Source organism: Bos mutus, chromosome 12 (genome assembly GCF_027580195.1).
Source record: "Bos mutus isolate GX-2022 chromosome 12, NWIPB_WYAK_1.1, whole genome shotgun sequence".
Lineage (NCBI taxonomy): Eukaryota > Metazoa > Chordata > Mammalia > Artiodactyla > Bovidae > Bos > Bos mutus.
In genome coordinates this window covers 475,506-501,153 of record NC_091628.1, presented here as the reverse complement: position 1 = coordinate 501,153, position 25,648 = coordinate 475,506, and positions in this window count along the sequence as shown.

Here is a 25,648-nt window from a genome sequence, read left to right as displayed (position 1 = left end):
GTGTCTTTTAATTTCATGGCTGCAGTCACCATCTGTAGTGATTTTGGAGCCCAGAAAAATAAAGTCTGACACTGTTCCCACTGTTTCCCCATTTATTTCCCATGAAACGGTGGGACTGGATGCCATGATCTTTGTTATCTGAATGTTGAGCTTTAAGCCAACTTTTTCACTCTCCTCTTTCCCTTTCATCAAGAGGTTTTTTAGTTCCTCTTCACTTTCTGCCATAAGGGTGGTGTCATCTGCATATCTGAGGTTATTGATATTTCTCCCGGCAATCTTGATTCCAGCTTGTGTTTCTTCCAGTCCAGCGTTTCCCATGGTGTACTCTGCAGATAAGTTAAATAAACAGGGTGACAATATACGAACTCCTTTTCCTATTTGGAACCAGTCTGTTGTTCCATGTCCAGTTCTAACTGTTGCTTCCTGACCTGCATACAAATTTCTCAAGAGGCAGATCAGGTAGTCTGGTATTCCCATCTCTTTTGGAATTTTCCACCGTTTATTGTGATCCACACAGTCAAAGGCTTTGGCCGAGTCAATGAAGCAGAAATAGATGTTTTTCTGGAACTCTCTTGTTTTTTCCATGATCCAGTGGATGTTGGCAATTTGATCTCTGGTTCCTCTGCCTTTTCTAAAACCAGCTTGAACATCAGGAAGTTCACGGTTCACATATTGCTGAAGCCTGGCTTAGAGAATTATGAGCATTACTTTACTAGCGTGTGAGATGAGTGCAATTATGTGGTAGTTTGAGCATTCTTCGGCACTGCCTTTCTTTGGGATTGGAATGAAAACTGACCTTTTCCCATCCTGTGGCCACTGCTGAGTTTTCCAAATTTGTTGGTATATTGAGTGCAGTGCTTTTACAGCATCATCTTTCAGGATTCGGAATAGCTCAACTGGAATTCCATTACCTCCACTCGCTTTGTTTGTAGTGATGCTTTCTAAGGCCCACTTGACTTCACATTCCAGGATGTCTGGCTCTAGGTCAGTGATCACACCATCGTGATTATCTGGGTCGTGAAGATCTTTTTTGTACAGTTTTTCTGGGTATTCTTGCCATCTCTTCTTAATATCTTCTGCTTCTGTTAGGTCCATACCATTTCTGTCCTTTATCGAGCTCATCTTTGCATGAAATGTTCCTTTTGTATCTCAGATTTTCTTGAAGAGATCCCCAGTCTTTCCCATTCTGTTGTTTTCCTCTATTTCTTTGCATTGATCGCTGAAGAAGGCTTTCTTATCTCTTCTTGCTATTCTTTGGAACTCTGCATTCAGATGTTTCTATCTTTCCTTTTCTCCTTTGCTTTTCGCTTCTCTTCTTTTCACGCTATTTGTAAGGACTCTAATGCTATAAAGAGCAATATTGCATAGGAACCTGGAATGTCAGGTCCATGAATCAAGGCAAATTGGAAGTGGTCAAACAAGAAATGGCAAGAGTGAATGTCAGCATTCTAGGAATCAGCGAACTGAAATCGACTGGAATGGGTGAATTTAACTCAGATGACCATTATATCTACTACTGTGGGCAGGAATCCTTCAGAAGAATTGGAGTGGCCATCATGGTCAACAAAAGAGTCCAAAATGCAGTACTTTGATGCAATCTCAAAAATGACAGAATGATGTCTCTTTATTTCCAAGGCAAACCATTCAATATCACAGTAATCCAAGTCTATGCCCCAACCAGTAATGCTGAAGAAGCTGAAGTTGAATGGTTCTATGAAGACTTACAGGACCTTTTAGAACTAACACCCAAAACAAAAGATATCCTTTTCATTATAGGGGAGTGGAAAGCAAAAGTAGGAAGTCAAGAAACACCTGGAGTAACAGGCAGATTTGGCCTTGGAATACGGAATGAAGAAGGGCAAAGAATAATAGAGTTTTGCCAAGAAAATGCACTGGTCATAATAAACACCCTCTTCCAACAACACAAGAGAAGACTCTATACATGGACATCACCAGATGGTCAACAGATTGAAATCAGATTGATTATATTCTTTGCAGCCAAAGATGGAGAATCTCTATATAGTTAACAAAAACAAGACCAGGAGTTGACGTGGCTTAGACCATGAACTCCTTATTGCCAAATTCAGACTTAAATTGAAGAAAGTAGGGAAAACCACTAGACCATTCAGGTATGACCTAAATCAAATCCCTTATGATTATACCGTGGAAGTGAGAAATAGATTTAAGGGCCTAGATCTGATAGATAGAGTGCCTGATGAACTATGGAATGAGGTTCGCGACATTGTACAGGAGACAGGGATCAAGACCATCCCCATGGAAAAGAAATGCAAAAAAGCAAAATGGCTGTCTGGGGAGGCCTAACAAATAGCTGTGAAAAGAAGAGAGATTAATATAGGAACTATTATATAAAATGATGGCCACTAGAAGTTTACTGGATATAAAAATCATACAAAAAAACAGATACATGTTCTAGTACTACATGAATTTTAGGACATTGTAAAATACTTGCAATGTTATTGGTGGCATCAGTTCACATTAGTGTCTCTATTATATTAAATTTGACAAAATTCTGTAATAAAACTAGTCCAGAAACACTGTAGGAGAAATGAGAAGTCCTCTTATCATTTGTTTCTCTGTAATCTGTCCTCCCTTTCTTTAAATGGAATATCACAGTATTGTTAAGAATGATATTATAAAAAGTAAAAGAAACAGTCCAACAGGAGGGACATATCAATATAATAACTCACTATTTATATAGTATGAATGAAGCAAGGCGTATAGTAATCACTACTTCCCTGTATATGCAATTATAGAAATGTCAGTTCAATTTTAGGATTTTATATAGTTCATGGGTTTTTAACTTATATTGGATCCAGTAAAAATAGAAAAGATGCAAAGACAACCCAGGAAATGGTCATTTATGTGGCAATCGAGCAGAATTCTTCTAAAACTAGAAATAGTATAAGTAGTATAAAAAATATGTATAACATTTCCAGTTTAGTGACTAACCAATAATTCACAAAAGGAACCTTCTAAAAGTACTTATTTCCTAAATTTTATAGAGATTTTCCAGAATAATCTGATAAATGGTGGCTTTTACTGTTCATTCTGCATTTTAGATTCCCAAGGCAGTATTTTAGAGATTTTTCTGGGAGGGAGGCAGCAATTTAAGGACATCTGGACTGCCCCAGGCATGACACAAATATTTTTTATTTGCCCTCTCCTTTTTGAAGAGAAAAGTTATATCTAACCCTGACTGCCTAGGTTAGAACTTTGCCAAGAAATGTAATGAAATAAAATATCTTTTATAATTGAAATTCAATATCACTAGAAATATCGTTACCCCTACAACATGTTGAGAACTTAGAATGTGGACTTTCTCAGTTCAGTTCAGTTCAGTTTAGTCGCTCAATTGTGTCCAACTCTTTGCAAACCCATGAATTGCACCACGCCCTGTCCATCACAAATTCCCAGAATTCACCCAAACTCTTGTCCGTCGAGTTAGTGATGCCATCCAGCCATCTCATCCTCTGTCGTCCCCTTCTCCTCCTGCCCCCAATCCCTCCCAGCATCAGAGTCTTTTCCAATGAGTCAACTCTTCGCATGAGGTGGCAAAAGTATTGGAGTTTCAGCTTTAGCATCAGTCCTTCCAAAGAACACCCAGGACTGATCTTCTTTAGAATGGACCGGTTGGATCTCTTTGCAGTCCAAGGGACTCTCAAGAGTCTTCTCCAACTCCACAGTTCAAAAGCATTAATTATTCAGCGCTCAGCTTTCTTCACAGTCCAACTTTCACATCAATGCATGACCACTGGAAAAAGCATAGCCTTGACTAGACACATCTTTGTTGGCAAAGTAATGTCTCTGCTTTTGAATATGCTATCTAGGTTGATCATAACTTTCCTTCCAAGGAGTAAGAGTCTTTTAATTTCATGGCTGCAATCACCATCTGCAGTGATTTTAGAGCCCCCCAAAAACAAAGTCTGACACTGTTTCCCCATATATTTCCCATGAAGTGATGGGACCAGATGCCATGATCTTAGTTTTCTGAATGTTGAGCTTTCAGCCAAACTTTTTCACTCTCCACTTTCCCTTTCATCAAGAGGCTTTTTAGTTCCTCTTCACTTTCTGCCATAAGGGTGGTGTCATCTGCATATCTGAGGTTCTTGATATTTCTCCCAGCAATCTTGATTCCAGCTTGTGCTTCTTCCAGTCCAGCGTTTCTCATGATGTACTCTGCATAGAAGTTAAATAAGCAGGGTGACAATATACAGCCTTGATGTACTCCTTTTCCTATTTGGAACCAGTCTGTTGTTCCATGTCCAGTTCTAACTCTTGCTTCCTGACCTGTGTATAGGATTCTCAAGAGGAATGTCAGGTGGTCTGGTATTCCCATCTCTTTCAGAATTTTCCACAGTTTATTGTGATCGACACAATCAAAGGCTTTGGCATAGTTAATAAAGCAGAAATAGATGTTTTTCTGGAACTTTCTTGCTTTTTCCATGACCAGCAGATGTTCACAATTTGATCTCTGGTTCCTCTGCCTTTTCTAAAACCAGCTTGAACACCTGGAAGTTCACGGTTCATGTATTACTGAAGCCTGGCTTGGAGAATTTTGAGCATTACTTTACTAGTGTGTGAGATGAGTGCAACTGTGTGGTAGTTTGAGCATTCTTTGGCATTGCCTTTCTTTGGAATTGGAATGAAAACTGGCATTTTCCAGTCCTGTGGCCACTGTTGAGTTTTCCAAATTTGTTGGCGTATTGAGTGCAGCACTTTCACAGCATCATCTTCCAGGATTTGAAATAGCTCCACTGGAATTCCATCACCTTCACTAGCTTTGTTCATTGTGATGCTTTCTAAGACCCACTTGACTTTACATTCCAGGATGTCTGACTCTAGGTGAGTGATCACACCATCGTAATTATCTTGGTCTTATTTCCTCATGATAGACTTACAATTTCTCCCAGATATTTCCTTAAATAGTGTTCTTAAATTTTGAAGGCATGCATAAATGGATGAACTTTAGAACCATAGGCATAATTTTTTGAACTTACAAATTCTTTGCTTCCTCAAAGGAATTCTGCTTCTCCAAAATGGACAGTCCTTTTTGAATATGATCCTTCTGCTAGTAAATGACATTTTGAAAGAAATGAGTATGAAGAGGAGCAATATTTTAGAATGATTTTGACTATCACATAAAACACTCTATACTGTAATTAGAATACTTAAATGCATATTATTAAAGCACATAAAATATAAAAATAATTCTAGGTAAATACAATGCATGGATTTCCTTCTACACATCAGATATTATATCATGTTTGTCACACAGAATAAGTGTTATAGTTGTATGTAGCTAAACATAGGGACTATTTTGGACTAAAATAGCTTCTAATAACAATACTAATTATACTTTAATCAAAATCATTGCATTCTATAGAAGTAAATGATCTCTTGTTCCCAACATGTGCTCCATATTAGAATCACCCTGGTAGTTTTTAAAGTACTCCAGCTTAGACCCCACTTCATTTCAGTTAAGTCATTCAGTCATGTCTGACACTTTGTGACTCCATGACCTGTAGCACGCCAGGCTTCCCTGTCCATTACCAGCACCCTTAACTTGCTCAAACTCATGTCCATTGAGTCAGTGATGCCATCCAACTATCTCAGATTCTGTCATCCCTTCTTCTCTGGCCTTCAATCTTTCCCAGCATCAGGGTCTTTCCCAATGTGTCAGTTCTTTGCATCAGCTGGCCAAAATATTGGAGCTTCAGCTTCAGCATCAGTTCTTCCAAAGAATATTTAGGACTGATATCCTTTTGGATCGACTGATTTGATCTCATTGCAACCCAAGGGACTGTCAAGAGTATTCTCCAACACCACTTCAAAAGCATCAATTCATTGGTGCTCAGCTTTCTTTATAGCCCAACTCTAAACATTCATACATCCAGTAGTCACGGGAAAAAACATAGCTTGACTAGAAGGACTTTTGTAAGCAGAGTAATGTCTCTGTTTTTTATTACGCTGTCTAGGTTGGTCATAGTTATTCTTGCAGGGAGCAAGTGTCTTTTAATTTCATGGCTGCAGTCACCATCTGCATGATTTTGGACCCCCCCAACATAGTCTCTCACTGTTTCCACTGTTTCGCCATCTATTTGCCATGAAGTGATGGGATGATCTTAGTTTTTTGAATGTTCAGTTTTTTTTTTTTTTAAGATATATATTTGTTTTTATTTGTCAGTGGGAAAAAAGAATAAATTTGAACTATGATAAAATGTATACTTATTCCAAAATCAGAAAGAGGACAGATTTGTCTGAAAAGACAAACAGAATGGAGATTGAAAGTTGTAAAAAGTTCAAGAAATCAATTCTTTTTGCCTTGATTTTTAAAATATATATATGAATATGAATAAATTCATATGTCAGTTCAGTTCAGTTGCTTAGTTGTGTTCGATTCTTTGAGATCCCATGGACTGCAGCACCCCAGGCCTCCCCTGTCCATCACCAATTCCCGGAGTTTTTTCTTTTCTTTTCTTTTTTTGTCTTAATTAATTTTATTTTATTTTTAAACTTTACATAATTGTATTAGTTTTGCCAAATATCAAAATGAATCCACCACAGGTATACATGTGTTCCCCATCCTGAACCCTCCTCCCTCCTCCCTCCCCATACCATCCTTCTGGGTCATCCCAGTGCACTAGCCCCAAGCATCCAGTATCGTGCATTGAACCTGGACTGGCATCTCGTTTCATACATGATATTTTACATGTTTCAATGCCATTCTCCCAAATCTTCCCACCCTCTCCCTCTCCCACAAAGTCCATAAGACTGTTCTATACGTCAGTGTCTCTTTTGCTGTCTCGTATACAGGGTTATCGTTACCATCTTTCTAAATTCCATATATATGCATTAGTATACTGTATTGGTGTTTTTCCTTCTGGCTAAATCTGTACGCACATCAAGAAGCACCAGTTAGAACCGAACATGGAACAACACACGGGTTCCAAATTGGGGAAGGAGTATATCAAGGCTGTATATTGTCACCCTGCTTTTTTAACTTATATGCAGAGTACACCATGAGAAATGTCAGACTGGATGAAGCAAAAGCTGGAATCAAGATTGCTGGGAGAAATATCAATAACATCATATATGGAGATGACACCACCCTTATGGCAGAAAGCAAAGAGAAATTAAAGAGCCTCTTGATGAAGGTGAAAGAGGAGAGTGAAAAAGCTGGCTTAAAACTGAACATCTGGAAGTTGACGGTTCACATACTGTTGAAGCCTGGCTTGGAGAGTTTTGAGCATTATTTTGCTAGAGTGTGAGGTGAGTGCAATTGTGTGGTAGTTTGGCATTGCCTTTCTTTGGGATTGGAATGAAAGTTGACCTTTTCTAGTCCTGTGGCCCCTGCTGAGTTTTCCAAATTTGTTGGTGTATTGAGTGCAGCACTTTCACAGCATCATCTTTTTGGGTTTGAAATAGTTCGACTGGAATTCCATCAGCTCCACTAGCTTCGTCTGTAGTGATGCTTCCTAAGGCCCACTTTTCTTCTCATTCCAGGATGTCTGGCTCCAGGTGAGTGATCACAATATCGTGGCTATCTGGGTCAAAAATATCCTTTTTGTATAGTTCTTCTGTGTATTCTTGCCAACTTTTCTTAATTTCTTCTGTTTCTATTAATTTCATATCATTGCTGCCCTTTATTGTACCCATCTTTGTGTGAAATTTTCCCATGGTATCTCTAATTTTCCTCAACAGGTCCCTAGTCTTTCTCATTCTATTTTGTTCCTCAATTTCTTTGCACTGATCACTGAGGAAGGCTTTCTTATCTCTCCTTGCTATTCTTGCTATTAGACCCTACTTCATCAATTAAATAAAAAACTCCAGGGCAGGGAGGGGTGCTTTAAATGAATAATGCCTAATTAGGTCATTCAAACATTAAGTACATACATGTATAAGTTTACTTAATTTATCCTGACAAATTCAAAATTAATTTATTCATTATTCATTAAATATATACTTACAGAATGTCCGCTGACAAGTGAGTACTTTTTAAAATATTTTCAATTTGTCATAAATATTTGGGGTTTTTTTCTAAAGGATTTTTCAACATAGAAATAAGATGATTATTTTATTGGGGCCTGAATTACTATTTATATAAAGTTGCACAAGTAGTTACCAGAGAAAACCATTTTATAAAAATAATTTATGGTTTTGAGATCATCAAATATTTTAAAAAATAGTATTCAGTCATTTTTTCATACTTTTCATTGTTCATTTCATCTATCAAATATTTAGCATAGTTTTATATACTTCCAACATAGACAACTGAACTCAAATCAAGTAAATCACTCTTCCTTGCTAACTTTTTTATCTTTAAATATGTGATTCTAAAATCTTACCTAGGTACTCCATAGAGTCCAGTAATCCTATTATATTTCCTGGTAAATAAAAATTAAAATTAAAGAATTTCTCACAGGTTAGAAGTAATAAATGAAAGCAGCTATATTTCAAGATCAGAGAGAGGTGGATGGACATAGGCTTGTTATACAGAGTGAAATAAGAAAATTAAATGTCTTTATTTGATAAAGAAAATAAAATTTCTTTATTATAAGAAAAAGAAATTTTGTATATTATTGCATATGGCTGTGAGAGCACAAAAGAATCGGTGCCTTCAAACTGTAATGGTGGAGAAGGCTCCTGAGAGTCCCCTGGAAAGCAAGGCTATCAAGCAAGTTAATCTTAAGGGAAATCAATCCTAAAAACTCATTGGAAGCACTGATTCTGAAGCTGAATCTCCAGTATTTTTGTCACCTGAGGCAAAAAGACAACTCATTGGAAAAGTCCCTGATGCTGGGAAACATTGAGGACAGAAGGAGAAGAGGGCAACAGAGGATGAGATGGCTGGATGGCATCACCGATGCAGTGGACACGAACTGAACTTGGCCAAACTTCAGGAGATGGTGAGGGACAGTGAGGCCTGGTGTGCTATAGTCCCCAGGGTCACAAAAAGTTGGAGAAGACTGGGTGACTGAACAACAGCAACTTTAGCAGATACACTGGAATTCATAAAAATAGTACTATTGAACCTATTTGTAGGGCAGGAATAGAGACATAAACATAGAGAACAAACTTGTGGACACAGCAGGGGGAAGAAGAGGACTGGACAAATTGAAAGAGTACTATTGAAGAATATACATTACCATATGTAATATAGATAGCTAATGGAAAGTGGCTTGTAACAAAGGGAGCTCATTCTGGTACTCTGTGACAACCTAGAGGGATGGGATAGGGTGGGGATTGGAAGGGAGGTTCATGAGGGAGGGGACATATGTATCACGTTGCTGTATGGCAGAAATCAACACAGCATTGTAAAGCAATACACTTTCATTTCTCTTGGTAATACACCTAGAAGAATTAAAAGATCATATGGTAACTCTGTTTAATGTTTTGAGAAACTACCAGACACTTTTTTTCCTGCATCCTCATCAATACCTGCTATCTTTTATGTTTTTTTTTGTTTTGTTTTGTTTTTTTGTTTTTTGCTTCTGTTTGTACTCATGGTTTTGATTAGCATTTTATCTGCCTATTAACCAACTGTATATCTTCTTTGGAGAAATTTCTGTTCAACTACTTTGCTCATCTTTTAATTTGGTTGCTTGTTATTTTCTACCATCCTGTTTTCTTTTTATTTTCTTGATGTGTCCTTTGAAACAAAAGTTCTTAACTTGGATAAAGCTCAAATTTTATCTACTCTTTCTTTGGTCATTTGTGATTTGGGGTCATATCTAAGAATGTTTTACATAATCCAAGGTCACAGAGATCTATTTCTATGTTTTTACCTAAGAGTTTATAATTCTGTGCTGCTGTGCTGTGCCTAGTCTCGATCATGCCTGACTCTGTGACTGCATGGACTGTAGTCTGCCATGCTCCTCTGTCTATGGGGATTCTCCAGGCAAGAATACTGGTGTGGGTTGCCATGCCGTCCTCGATGGGATCTTCCCAACCCAGGGATTGAACCTACGTCTCCCACATTACAGGGGAATTCTTTGCCATCTGAGCCACCAAGAATCCTGGAGTTGGTAGCCTATTCTTTCTTCAAGGGAATTTCCCAACCCAGGAATCAAACCAGGATCTCATGCATTCAGTTCAGTTCGGTTCAGTTCAGTCACTCAGCCATGTCCGACTATTTGTGACCCCATGAATCACAGCACGCCAGGCCTCCCTGTCCATCACCAACTCCTGGAGTTCACTCAGACTCAAATCCATCAAGTCAGTGATGCCATCCAGCCATCTCATCCTCCGTCGTCCCCTTCTCCTCCTGCCCTCAATCCCTCCCAGCATCAGGGTCTTTTCCAATGAGTTAACTCTTCTCATGAGGTGGCAAAAGTATTGGAGTATCAGCTTCAACATCAGTCCTTCAAATGAACACCCAGGACTGATCTCCTTTAGAATGGACTGGTTGGATCTCCTTGCAGTCCAAGGTGCTCTCAAGAGACTTTTCCAACACCACAGTTCAAAGGAATCAATTCTTTGGCGCTCAACTTTTTCACAGTCCAACTCTCACATTCATACATGACCAGTCGAAAAACCATAGCCTTGACTAGATACACCTTTGTTGGCAAAGTAATATCTCTGCTTTTGAATATGCTATCTAGGTTGATCATAACTTTCTTCCAAGGAGTCAGTGTCTTTTAATTTTATGGCTGCAGTCACCATCTGCAGTGATTTTGGAGCCCCCAAAAATAAAGTCTGACACTGTTTCCACTGTTTCCCCATCTATTTCCCATGAAGTGATGGGACCAGATGCCATGATCTTCGTTTTCTGAATGTTGAACTTTAAGCCAAGTTTTTCACTCTCCTCTTTCACTTTTATCAAGAGACTTTTTAGTTCCTCTTCACTTTCTGCCATAAGGGTGATGTCATCTGCATATCTGAGGTTCTTGATATTTCTCCCAGCAATCTTGATTCCAGCTTGTGCTTCTTCCAGCCCAGAGTTTCTCATGATGTACTCTGCATAGAAGTTAAATAAGCAGGGTGACAATATACAGCCTTGATGTACTCCTTTTCCTATTTGGAACCAGACTGTTGTTCCATGTCCAGTTCTAACTGTTGCTTCCTGACCTGCATATAGATTTCTCAAGCAGCAGGTCAGGTGGCCTGGTATTGTCTTTCAGAATTTTCCACAGTTTATTGTGATCCACACAGTCAAAGGCTTTAGCATAGTCAATAAAGCAGAAACAGATGTTTTTCTGGAAACTCTCTTGCTTTTTCTATGATCCAGCAGATTTTGGCAATTTGATCTCTGGTTCCTCTGCCTTTTCTAAAACCAGCTTGAACACCTGGAAGTTCATGGTTCACGTATTGCTGAAGTCTGGCATGGAGAATTTTGAACATTACTTTACTGGCATGTGAGATGAGTGCAATTGTGTGGTAGTTTGAGCATTCTTTGGCATTACCTTTCTTGGGATTGGAATGAAAACTGACCTTTTCCAGTCCTGTGGATAATATACATTAACATGTGCAAAATAAATAGCTAGTGGGAAGTGGTTGTGTAACACAGGGAGCTCAGTCCAGTGTTCTGTAATGACCTTGAGGAATGGGATGATGGTAGGTGAGAAGCAGGCTCGTGATACATGGTTAATTCACCTTGTTGTATGGCAGAAAGCAACGCAATATTGTAAAGTGATTACCCTCCAATTAGAAACATAAAAAAAAAAAAATTCTAGGATGCCTAGAGTTGCCATGTGATGAATGTATGAATGTTCATTTTATTATATTTATTATTTTGAATATGTTTGAGATTTTTCCATAATAAAACATTTAAATTAATAAACATAACAAACTCACTGCCAACACCTGTTAAAAATTATTAAAATTATCTCACTCTGTAGTAGGATTTAAAGTCTTTTTTCTAGGTTTGTAAAAGAAAGCCATATCTTTTCAAAGATCCTCTAGAAACAACTGTTAAAACTGACAGGTTTATAAATATATATTTGTAAAATTAATGTCAAAACTGAAGTAAGATGAGTTTTTAAAGTTTTAAATGTAAAGGGATTAGACATTATTTCAGTTTTCTAATTAAAGAAAAAAGCTCTCTGGAGACTCTTTAAGGTGCAAAATCTTTACCTCAGATTTATCAAAGTCCTAAATTTTGAAAGACTACTTCTCCCAGCACATAACATTATCTGAAGAATTTCTACAAATTCTAAATGGTTTTCTGTTAAAAAGAAGAAAAAAAAAAAGTCTTTTGAAAGTGGAGATGAAGCTGGATTTTTAAAATAATTGAAATCATAATTCAATTGATAATTCAAAATATAAATGCAGCAATTACATTTTATTATGCATCATTATAGTTCATATGAGTTTATAATGTAATATGTACAAATAGATAAGATTATTTTGTCATTTTATGCTAACTTAAAAAAAAAAAACCTCTAAAATCCTAGAACATTTTACATGAAATATAGTGCTCATAATAAAAAATTATGTTTGAGGCATATATTATTGCATTTATTGTAAATGGGATTTTAAGGCAATCAAGACCTTGTGCAAGCATTAATTTTCTCTGCCTCTCAAGCCACATATAGACTTTTGAAAACACATTCTGTTCAACTGTGTCTCAACAGTAGATTATTGATGATTTGAGTACAAGAGTCAAGGTTTTTTTTTTTTCAATTTTGTACTTCAATAGAAAGGAAACCAGATATGAAACTGATTGCTTCCATGAAAATCTGTTTAATAATTTTATTTTATTTTTTTAAACTTTACATAATTGTATTAGTTTTGCCAAATATCAAAATCTGTTTAATACATGTTGCATTTTACTGAAACTCAGACGTCATTGATTATAGCATGTAGTACTAAGACAGCAAAAACAGTGCCAAGTATAAAATCTATTTCTATTTCAGAGATAATATGCATGCAAAATTTCACATCTTAGAATTCATGAAATATGGCATTACCATCTCTAAACTCAACCCCTGGATCCTCCATGAAACTTTAAAATTAAATAACTATGATCTTGCGTCCTTATCACCTCCTTTAAGCTTTTGAATTCAGCCCAACCATAATTAGTGTTGTTCACAGGGACTGGAATAAAAGTATTTATAGACCTGAATTCCTTGTATAACTTAACCTACAAGTAAATCCTGAGTGTCTTGAGTAGTATCTTCTTTTTCCAAATCCTTACCAGTCTGGGACTATCAGAAGTTATTCTGATTAGCCTTAAAACCACCCCTCTATTTTCCTGGTTTACATTTAAGATGTATGCTTTCACAATCATCTTTCCAACCCATATTGTCCTTTCTTTTGAATCCATTTCTCACTCATCTCTCTCCTAGTTTTTGAACATGCCTGATTCAAACTCTATTCTGTTTGCAGTAGGTAAGCACTTTACTGTTTATATACTCAAATGTGAAAAGATGTAACAGTATTTTCATAAAATCCAATTTAAGTTTTATTTTAAACCTCATTTCATTCTGTAATGGAAAGCTTAATCATGTCAATTCAAAGTAAACAGTCAAATCTGTCATTATTTTTTAATGTGTGCCTAAATTTAATAATATTATGATAAAAATGTAGACTACCCTGATGACTCAGACATAAAGAATCTGCTTGCAATGCAGGATATGTAGGTTTTGTTCCTGGGTCAGGAAAATCCTCTGAAGAAGGATATGGCAATCCACTCCAGTGTTCTTGCCTGAAAATCCCATGGACAGAGGAGCCGGCAGGCTACAGTCCACGGGGTTGCAATAAGCAGACACAAATGAGAGACTAAGCCACCACCACCAAGATATAAGTGTACTTCTGAGGTTTTCTCCTTGCCTTTCCATAATGAAGTTACTTTAAATGTAAGTTCTACCAGTCACATCTGTTGCTGGAGGGTTACTATAAAGACAATAATCTCTACATTCTTCAGAATATCAAACATCTGAAACCACGTGCATGGGCAAAGGCATGGCAAGGTGAATGGAGTTGAAGCATATTATTATATTTCTATTTTGCCTTTTGGTGCTAACAACCCACTAATACTTGAGACTTATCTTCACACAATTTCCAGTGAGGGTGGTCCAGGTGTAGTTGTCAAGCCATCTCTTAGCAGGCCCAATAGCTTTTTCTCAGCTAACCTTAGTTGGAAATAAGAAAAGCTTTCAGATACTACTTTAATCCATGGACTCAGACAACATGGATGATCTCCAGGCATTACAAGCCTGCAAGTGTCACACATATCCATAATGAGATTTCTAGTTTTCAGCACCAGTCTTCTGTTTCTGCCACTTTGATCTCCTGTGTAGAAGCACAGCTTACCCCTACTTTTGTCTTCCAAACTTGAAGGTGGATTCTGGGTAGAGAGATGGAGTCAGTGACTTAACATGCCACTGTCTCCCACCACACACACAAATTATTTCGAACACATTAGCTTTCCTTTTCCAAATTCCCTTCTTTTTGTCCTTTCTTTCAAGTGTTTTCTAGTTCACAAATTTCAAGGAAGAACTTCTTTGGCCAGGATATGTGGACTTTTCATCTCACATCTGGAACCTCAGCTGTTGCATTTAGAAATGGCAAATGTTTCTTTTCTCCCTGGCTTTTCATCTGACATTTTCCTCTAAAGTGAATGACAATCTCGGGTCCTACACTGTGAATTTCAGTGATCATGGAGTAAGAGAAAAAAAAAATATTCCACATTAATGTCTCAGATTCTTATTCTGCCATACTCAGTTAATATCTTCACACTTTTTCTTTGACACTTTATTTCATTTTCTGAACTAAGCAGAAACATGGCTTTTTCCAGAGATTCAGTTCAGTACAGTTCAGTTCAGTCGCTCAGCCATGTTTGACTCTTTGCAACCCCATGAATCACAGCACGCCAGGCCTCCCTGTCCATCAGCAACTCCCAGAGTTTACCCAAACTCATGTCCATCGAGTCGGTGATGCCATCCAGCCATCTCATCCTCTGTTGTCCCCTTCTCCTCCTGCCCCCAATCCCTCCCAGCATCAGAGTCTTTTCCAAAGAGTCAACTCTTTGTGTGAGGTGGCCAAAGTATTGGAGTTTCAGCTTCAGCATCAGTTCTTTCAATGAACACCCAGGACTGATCTCCTTTAGGATAGACTGGTTGGATTACTGCTGCCCTAAAGACCACCAAATTCTCCATTTTCCCATATGTCATTTGACTCAAGGTCAAGAAATGCAAGAATATTCTTTTACCTCACAGTGCTGGAAACTGCTATCATATCTCCAATCTGGTGTGAAAACCCTACTACCTAAAGATACAGTGCATTCATACAATACAGATTTAAAGTTGACAGTAGTTCAATGAGATGAAATTGGTATCACTTTTTAAACTGTGGTAACAAAAGTGGGAATTCTCAACAATTCAGAATAAACAAGTTGTATGACTTTTAATGTCCATTCATTTTAATAATGTAGAATAGTTGAGACTGAGAAGATTAATGAAAAAGGATTTTGGTTTGAAACAGTGTTTTGAATTTTAGAGTTGATAAAAAGTTTTTTTTTTTTAATTTAAAATTTTAATTTTTGTTTTAATTTAAAGCTAACTAGAGAATTTGTGAGGCCCATGTGATTTCTTGTTTGGTAACAGCGAGTAAATTAATACATGTTAAGAAACAGTGGTAAATAAAAACAAAGTTTTATGTTACATACCACAGTGTTTGATATTGAAATGTTTACATTCTGGTATACTATTCTTTGTCACTGTCAAAGTTCCTCATCCTTTCTGCTTATTCATTGAGGATATGGAATATTCCTCACAGTCTTCCCTAATTCCCACTCCAGTACTCTTGCCTGGAAAATCCTATGGATGGAAGAGCCTGGTAGGCTGCAGTCCATGGGGTCGCGAAGAGTCAGACACGACTGCCCAACTGCACTTTCACTTTTCACTTTCATGCATTGGAGAGGGAAATGGCAACCCACTCCAGTGTTCTTACCTGGAGAATCCCAGAGATGGGGGCTGCCGTCTATGGGGTCGCACAGAGTCGGACATGACTGAAGCGACTTAGCAGCAGCAGCAGCAGTAGCAGCCACTTTACAAGTTACTTTACGGTCCACATAGTTAATACTGACAATACTCTAGTAATCTATTACCTTCTGTCAAGTTCTCTTCCATCGCCACTGTTAAACCTCCCTTCCCCATTGATCACTTTTGATCAATGGTTGACTTTGTGGCCAACCAAAGCTACTCAAATTCTAAAATACATCATTTTGTCTGGTCATAAACTTTTAACACTCTCTTTTAATTAAAATAAATCAATTATGCCACCTTATTCTATATTTTAATCAATAGAATCCTCTAATTTCTCCATGGCAGCTCTAATTTCTCCATGGCAGCTCTGTTTCATCAGAATTTTTTTTTTTTAAACATCTCCCTGAGTATTAACCATTTCAACCACCCTCTTTCTGGTATCTTTATCTCTTTTGCACTGTTTTCACCACTTGTATCTCAGTTTCTCCATGTCAAGTTCATCTATGCATCTGAGCAGTGATTTAGATCAGGTCACACAATCATCCCAATTCATGTTATCCTTTCCATTAATGAAGCCTTCCCTGATAGCTCAGTTGGTAAAGAATCTGTCTACAATGCAGGAGACCCTGGTTCAATTCCTGGGCTGGGAAGATCCATTGGAGAAGGGATAGGCTACCCACTCCAGTATTCTTAGGCTTCCCTTGTGGCTCAGCTAGTAAAGAATCTGCCTGCACTGCCGGAGACCTGGGCTTGATCCTTGGGTTGGGAAGATCCCATGGAGAAGGGAAAGGCTACCATTTCAGTATTCTGGCCTGGAGAATTCCATGGACTATATAGTCCATGGGGTTACAAAGAGTCGGACACGACTGAGCGAGTTTCACTTTCTATAAATGATTCCTATTCTCTTTCCTTGAAAGCAATTAATTCAAACATCTTCCACTGTCCACAAATTTCTATTCTCCCATCTTCTTTTAATTTTCAACAGATGATTTCACCTTTCTACTTCTTTCTATTTCGCAAAGGGAATAGATAATTCCTTAAATTCCTCCAAAGAGCTCTACAATTTCACCTATCTATGATTGCATCTTTGGTGCCTTTCTCAATACAATGAAATACATATTTCATCCTGCCTCCAGTCTCTAATCTACACTTTTTTGGATAACATGCCTTATTGGCTTATCTTTGACTTGAGACATTGATTTTCTCTATTTTCTCCCCTCAAATCTTCTTTTCTATCTATTCCACCACATCCAGTATTTTTTACTGGAGGCAGGAGAAAAGAAAACCTCCCCTGACCAGACATGGCTCTTCAAATTTGCCCCATATCTCTCCTCTCTCTCAAAGCCAAATTTCTTTTGGTAGGAATTCTCTCTCTTTATCCACTTTCAATTAACTCCAAATTCAATTGCATTTTTACTTTCACACTCACTACTCCAATAAAACTCCTCTGGTCAAGACCATTGTAATTTTGGTGCTGCTAGAATTATCAGGCATTTTCAGAATAAACAAATCATTTCTACTTACCTTTGGATCTTTTAGTGTTATTTCAACCCTGTAGTATTATCCATATTTTCTGAGAAAGAAATTTATATTCTAAAAGTTAATTAGGTCAAGATGACAAGCCTGTAGCTATAAGTGGCAAAGATTGATCTTGAATTGAGGGCTTCTGACTTAGGAACCTATATTTTGCTACATTAAAATAAGATGAATCAATTATACCCTCATATTCATTATTTTGTGGATATTTACAATTTATTTTTTACTTAATATTGCAGATTTTCATGGCCTACATTGATAACACAGGCCAAAACATCTGAAGTTTTTAGTAACAATGTGATCCAAATATTTCTGGGGAACATGGAAACTAATGAGGAAAGTTTTGCCTCATGAATTACCTAGTAAAAATAAGGGCACTAAATATGTTAGAAACAGACTATTCCTTCTAAGTAATATAAATTGACTCAAAAGTACAAAAGGGAACACTGAAAGATTTAAAATCTCACTTGTTGTTAGTAACTGGCTTGATTGACCTAAAAAGCCAAGTATTTTTTTTTTTTTTTTTAAAGCCAAGTATTGAGTGATAGATCTCTGATGTATCTCTAATTTGATTGGGAAACAATTCTCCTTTTTTTTTTTCCTTTTCCTTAAAAAGTATCTCTTTTCATTGAGGAACTTATATTTTGTTAATAATAAAATTATGCAGAAGAATAATTAAAATACACAAGAATTTCTAGTTTGTTGCTATGGTATAATTAAGTGCCCTGGGAGCAGAAGAAGATAAGCCCTCAAGGGCAGGCTTCCAGAAGAAAGGACCCTTGAGCTAAGATTTAATGACTGTAGATACTCTCCAGGTGGATGAGGGAAGGGAGGATCAGATGTGCAAAATACAGAGACATAAATATCATGGTGTGTACAGAGAACTACAATCAGTTGTTCCAATGAAGTCAAGACTTTAAAGAATAAAATTACCAGGATGACAATTCAAAATAGTTTGGAGGAACAAAAACAGCAGAGTGAATTTATTGTTCAAACAATGGAAAATCTCCATAGGCTCTTTTCAAGCACAGATGGATGGGAAGATTTAAAAGATGCCATCAGTTCTCTGTTTCATTTTTTCCCTTCTCATTCTTTCCATCCATTTCTTTCTTTCTTTCTGCCTTCCTTTTTTCTTTTGGCTTCTGAGTTACTCTTATCCTCAAACAGGCTCTTACTACAGAGAAATCAAAATCACCACCAGAAGTGCTGAACTAAGATCATCCTGGATCACAAAGTGTGTATTCATTTTATGACTAATCTCCCATGGATGATGTAAATTTCCTGATAATATGTCCCCTACTACCCTGTCCCATTTTATTTTCTATTTTTTTTTACCCATATTTCTGTCATATACATATCAGGTTAAGAAACTGATATAGAGAAGTGGTGAGCCTTTGTCAGAAATGCAGTGAATTAATGTGAGAAAAACAAGGTAACTCTAGTAACTAGAGGGATAATACAGGGAAACAAAAAAATTCTGAGGCATTTGTGATAATTGAAACATATTATCTTTACTATATTTATATAATAATTAATTTAACAAATTTATTTAGGCAACTATGTATTAATGTAAATGTAACATTTTCCCCATTGCTATTAAGCTCTACAGTAAGTACGCTTGTGGAAGCTATTTTGTTTGTAGTTTTAGAAGCTGAAATGCAAGGAAAAGAATAATGTGTATTTATAAATGTATACATATCATACATATCAGCCAATAATTAGCCTTAAGAAAAAATACCCTAGCTTTCACTTTCATCAGCAATCTATTTGTATTAATTTTCTAGCAGAATAGACCCCCTGAACTTATGTATCTTTGTAACTGTCAATATAATAGTGCAATTTCATTGGAAGATAATTTCTTTGTGTGTATTTTTGCAAAGTAAGATACATTTAAAGCTGTCTTCTGGGTCTTTTCATGGTTTGGTTGCTAAAGGGTGGCAAAGAGAGTTGGTCAGCACATTTACTATCTTGTGACTGAATTTCTAATCATAAAAGATATCCATGTATATCTAATTCAAAGATAAAGTCAAGTGTAAGAGAGAATTGACAAATCCTATATCTTTAACAGTATAAATTAAAAAGAAAGGAGTCAGATGAAGATGGCATGTGCTACTTCCATGTCTCAGATGGAAGGGCCAAAAAACAAAGGAGAAAGCCATTTGGATGTAATAACAAAGCAGGAGAGAGAAAAGGAAGAAAAACTAAGGAACAGATGGGTAATGCCTCTAGCCCAAAATCTTCAAATCTTTCAGCCTGCCTTTCCTGCTTGTTCTGCTATAACAATATATGTGGACACTCAATGAAATGTTCTCAGCCTTGAGACTATTAATAATTTTTGAATTGAAACCAGTTGCATCGAAAAATACTGTAAACCAAATGCTTGAATTGATTCCCTTGGCCTTATTCATCCCCTAATGAGAAATTTATCCCATTAAACTGCAGTTTTATTTCAGTGCCCTTAGATAAACTCTGTGTGGCAAAAATACTTCCAGTTGCACATTTTAAAATATCTCTGTACATTCTACATACTGGAAGCTTAATGATAATTTTAATAAATTAAGAATCAATTTTTGCATCTTAGTTTGTTTTTCCCCAACCCACATTAAAAGCAATCGAAGCCTAAAATGATACTAGCCACCTTTATTATTTGTACATTGAACAAGCATTTAGTGCTAGATTTGAAGAAAAGTTGACACTGAAGATATCTATGCCTTTGGTGTGTCATTCTTTAAATAAGGTGAGCAGGCAAACAGGAACTGAGATGGAAATAATATTTGAATTATTGACTCCCACATTCAAGACAGAGTGAGGTCACATTACATGCATTATTTCTAGACCCATAACAAAACCAGGTCAAATCCTGGGTGCATTTGGAGAAAAGGTGGCTGGATATTCATGAAGATTTCCCTAGTTTTTAATACCAGTAGTCAGAAGATGAAGGATTTAAATACATGTTTCCTTTACCTTGTTGGATTTTGCCAGTTTTAGTGGTGGTAGTGGTTTAGTCACTAAGTAGTGTCCAACTCTTGCGGTCCTGTGGACTGTAGCCTGCCAGGCTCCTCTGTCCATGGAATTATCCAGGCAAGAATACTGGAGTGGATTGCCATTTCCTTCTCCAGGTTTGCCAGTTTTATTTCACTTCTAATCAAGCTAGATAGGATTTCTCTGTTTGTTTTCAATCTTATAAAATGGAAGGATAAGTACTGAAATTCTCATCAGCACATCTTTCATTCCTAACAATAGAAATTGCTAGTAATTTCATTTTTGTTTATTTCAGACTTTCACACCTAGAATATACTTTTCTGTTCTTTTCCACTATTATTTTGCTTTAGTAGGTACCTCACATATTGATAATTGAAATAGCTTTTATAGCACCTAGAAAAGAGAAACTCCTAAATAATTACATCTCTTGTCTCAATGGCCAATACATGATATTTCTGCTACCCACTTCCTTATTTTCCCCTCCCAAGCAAGAACCAGAACACTAAGGGTATGTAAGATGATGGGGAAGATCATAGCTGTTCTAATTGCAATTCTTTCTCAAAGCACAACTCTGTTTCAAGACTGCCACATTGTCTCCTTTAAGTTATTTTATTTATTTTTTTTAAATTGAAATAGAGTAGATTTACAATATTTTGCTAGTTTCAGTTGTAAAGCAAGGTGATTCAGTTACATAAATAAATAAATAATTTCCCTTATATATTATTATGAAATATTGAGTATAGTTTTTTATATTGTCTTTTAAAGTCAAAACATGGTGTTGCTGGTTTTTTTTGTTTGTTTGTTTGTTTATTTGTTTTTCTAAAGTATATGTGTACTCTGTCATTCAGTTGTGTCCAACTCTTCAAGACCCCATGGACTGTTGCCTGTCAGACTCCTTTGCTTATAGAACTTTCCAGGCAAGAATACTAGAGTGGATTATCATTTTCTACTCTAGGGGATCTTCCCAACTCATTGAATCCACATCTCCTGTATCTCCACCTGGGAAGCCTGGAAGTACATAAATATACTAATCTATGTATTAGGAATACCTGCTGTTCATGCATTCATTCATTCCCCAGATACTTTTTATGAATGCTCTATTATGTACCAAATATTTTCCTAGGTTCTAGAACTACACTTAAAAAAAAAAAAAAGTCGCTGTGCTCATCAGGCTATATCCCAGGAATTTTCCTAGACTAAATTTTCTCCCACATTGTAGGTAGACGCTTTACCATCTAAGCCACCAGGGAAGAAAAATATTTCTTTGAGTCACTTTTATTTGGGGAGGGGGCAAAAATACTGGAATGGGTTGCCATTTCCTTCTCCAAGAGATCTTCCTGACCCAGGGATTGAATCCGGGTCTCCTGCATTATAGGCAAAAGAGTCCAAAATGCAGTACTTGGATGCAATCTCAAAAATGACAGAATGATCTCTGTTAGTTTCCAAGGCAAACCATTCAATATCACGGTGATCCAAGCCTATGCCCCAACCAGTAACGCTGAAGAAGCTGAAGTTGAATGGTTCTATGAAGACCTACAAGACCTTTTACAGCTAACACCCCCAAAAAGATGTCCTTTTCATTATACAGGACTGGAATGCAAAAGTAGGAATTCAAGAAACACTTGGAGTAACCAGCAAATTTGGCCTTAAATACGGAATGAAGAGGGGAAAGGCGAATAGAGTTTTGCCAAAAGAACCCACGGGTCATGGCAAACACCCTCTTCCAACAACACAAGAGAAGACTCTACACGTGGACATCACCAGATGGTCAACACCGAAATAGGATTGATTGTATTCTTTGCACTCAAAGATGGAGAAGCTCTATACAGTCAGCAAAAACAAGACCAGGAGCTGACTGTGGCTCAGTTTATGAACTCCTTATTGCCAAATTCAGACTTAAATTGAAGAAACTAGGGAAAACCACTAGGTCATTCAGGTATGACTTAAATCAAATCCCTTATGATTTATACAGTGGAAGTGAGAAATAGATTTAAGGGACTAGATCTGATAAAGTGCCTGAGGAACTATGGAATGAGGTTCGTGACATTGTACAGGAGACAGGGATCAAGATCATCCCCATGGAAAAGAAATGCAAAAAAGCAAAGTGGCTGTCTGGGGAAGCCTTACAAATAGCTGTGAAAACAAGAGAAGTGAAAAGCAAAGGAGAAAAGGAAAGATATAAGCATCTGAATGCAGAGTTTCAAAGAACAGCTAGAAGAGATAAGAAAGTCTTCCTTGGCGATCAATGCAAAGAAACAGAGGAAAATAATAGAACGGGAAAGACTAGAGATCACTTCAAGATAATTAGAGATACCAAGGGAACATTTCATGCAAAGATGGGCTCGATAAAGGACAGAAATGGTAGGTACCTCACAGAAGAAGAAGATATTAAGAATAGGTGGCAAGAATAAATAGAAGAACTGTACAAAAAAGATGTTCACGACCAAGATAATTACAACAGTGTGATCACTCACCTAGAGCCCGACATCCTGGAATGTAAAGTCAAGTGGGCCTTAGAAAGCATCACTACGAACAAAGCTAGTGAAGGTGATGCAATTCCACTTGAGCTCTTTCAAATCCTGAAAGATGATGCTGTGAAAGTGCTGCACTCAATATGCCAGCAAATTTGAAAAACTCGGCAGTAGCCACAGGACTGGAAAAGGTTAGTTTTCATTCCAATCCCAAAGAAAGGCAATGCCAAAGAATGCTCAAACTACTGCACAATTGCACTCATCTCACACGCTAGTAAAGTAATGCTCAAAATTCTCCAAGACAGGCTTCAGCAATACGTGAACCATGAACTTCCAGATGTTCAAGCTGATTTCAGAAGAGGCAGAGGAACCAGAGATCAAATTGCCAACATCCTCTGGATCATGGAAAAAGCAAGAGAGATCCAGAAAAACATCTATTTCTGCTTTATTGACTCTGCCAAAGCCTTTGACTGTGTGGATCACAATAAATTGTGGGAAATTCTGGAAGAGATGGGAATACCAGGCCACCTGACCTGCCTCTTGAGAAATCTATATGCAGGTCAGGAAGTAACAGTTAGAACTGGACATGGAACAACAGACTGGTCCAAATAGGAAAAGGAGTATGTCAAGGCTGTATATTGTCACCCTGCTCATTTAACTTCTATGCAGAGTACATCATGAGAAACGCTGGGCTGGAAGAAGCACAAGCTGGAATCAAGATTGCTGGGAGAAATATCAAGAACCTCAGATATGCAGATGACATTATCTGCATATCTGCCACCCTTATGGCAGAAAGTGAAGAAGAACTAAAAAGCCTCTTGATAAAAGTGAAAGAGGAGAGTGAAAAACTTGGCTTAAAGCTCAACATTCAGAAAACGAAGATCATGGCATCTGGTCCCATCACTTCATGGGAAATACATGGGGAAACAGTGGGAACAGTGTCAGACTTTATTTTGGGGGGCTCCAAAATCACTGCAGATGGTGACTGCAGCCATAAAATTAAAAGACGCTGACTCCTTGGAAGGAAAGTTATGACCAACCTAGATAGCATATTCAAAAGCAGAGATATTACTTTGCCAACAAAGGTGTATCTAGTCAAGGCTATGGTTTTTCGACTGGTCATGTATGAATGTGAGAGTTGGACTGTGAAAAAGTTGAGCGCCAAAGAATTGATTCCTTTGAACTGTGGTGTTGGAAAAGTCTCTTGAGAGCACCTTGGACTGCAAGGAGATCCAACCAGTCCATTCTAAAGGAGATCAGTCCTGGGTGTTCATTGGAAGGAATGATGCTAAAGCTGAAACTCCAGTACTTTGACCACCTCATGCGAAGAGTTGACTCATTGGAAAAGACTCTGATGCTGGGAGGGATTGGGGGCAGGAGGAGAAGGGGACGACAGAGGATGAGATGGCTGGATGGCATCACTAACTCGATGGATGTGGGTCTCAGTGAGGTTCCTGAGTTGGTGATGGACAGGGAGGCCTGGGGTGCTGCAATTCATGAGGTCGCAAAGAGTCGGACACGACTGAGCGACTGAACTGAACTGAACTTAGTAATTTTCAATCTTTACTGCACATTAAAAAACTGCTAGGGAACTTTTTAAAAAATACTAACCCCCATCCTATGAAAATGAAAGTGTTACTTTTTCTATCACGTCTGACTTTTTGTGATCCCATGTACTGTATCTTGCCAGATTCCTCTGTCCATAGAATTCTCCAGGCAAGAATACTGGAGTGGGTAGCCATTTCCTTCTCCAGGGGCTCTTCCCCACCTAGGAATAGAATCAGGGTCTCCCACACTGCAGGCAGATTTTTTTCCATCTGAGCCACCAGGGAAGCCCTCCTTCACCCTATACCCTGTGTGGGCATGTGTGCTCAGTTGTGTCTGAGTCTTTCAAACTCCGTGGACTGAAGCCTGCCAGACTTCTATGTCCATAGAATTCTGCAGGCAAGAATACTGCAGTCGGTTTCCATTTCCTCCTTCAGGGAATCTTCCTGACCCAGTGATCAAACCTGAGTCCCCTGCATCTTCTGCATTGGCCGGAGGATTCTTTACCACTGAGCCACCAGGGAAGCCCATATGCCCTGTACCAATTAAGTTAAGAAATGATCAGTTGTTATTTTAAAACTCCCTAGATTATTTCAATATGTAGACAAACTCAGTAGTCAATTATCCAATATCCTTTTTATCAATCTTTAATGTATAGGCAAATCAATTAAGAATTTTATTAAACACATATTCTAGTTCAATGGATCAGGGATAGGCCCTAGATTCTTCATGTCCAACAAGCAACCAGAAACTGCTACAGCTTCTGCTGTTAAACTGTATGCTAGCTAGTGAATATAGAAAGGCAACAACACATCACCTTATCAGGCATGTAAAGGCTCTGCAGCTAGCTGCCTGTCCTTTTCTGATTGGCAGTTATCTAGCTCATCAAGGATAGTGGAGGCACCATGTTCCACATCAACAAGGACCACCTAAACATAGAGAAGAGACTATTTAATGCCATACGTTTCTCTCACAACTTTGGGAGAACTCCCATCTCAACCCAAGTATGAGAAGGACTTCTAAGATGTGCACCTGGAAATGCTGATTTTGGGAAATACATTATGTTTGTGTCTGACTCTTTGGGACTTTATGGACTGTAGCCCACCAGTCTCCTCTGTCCATGGGAGTCTCCCAGGAAGCATACTGGAGTAGGTTGCCATGTTCTCC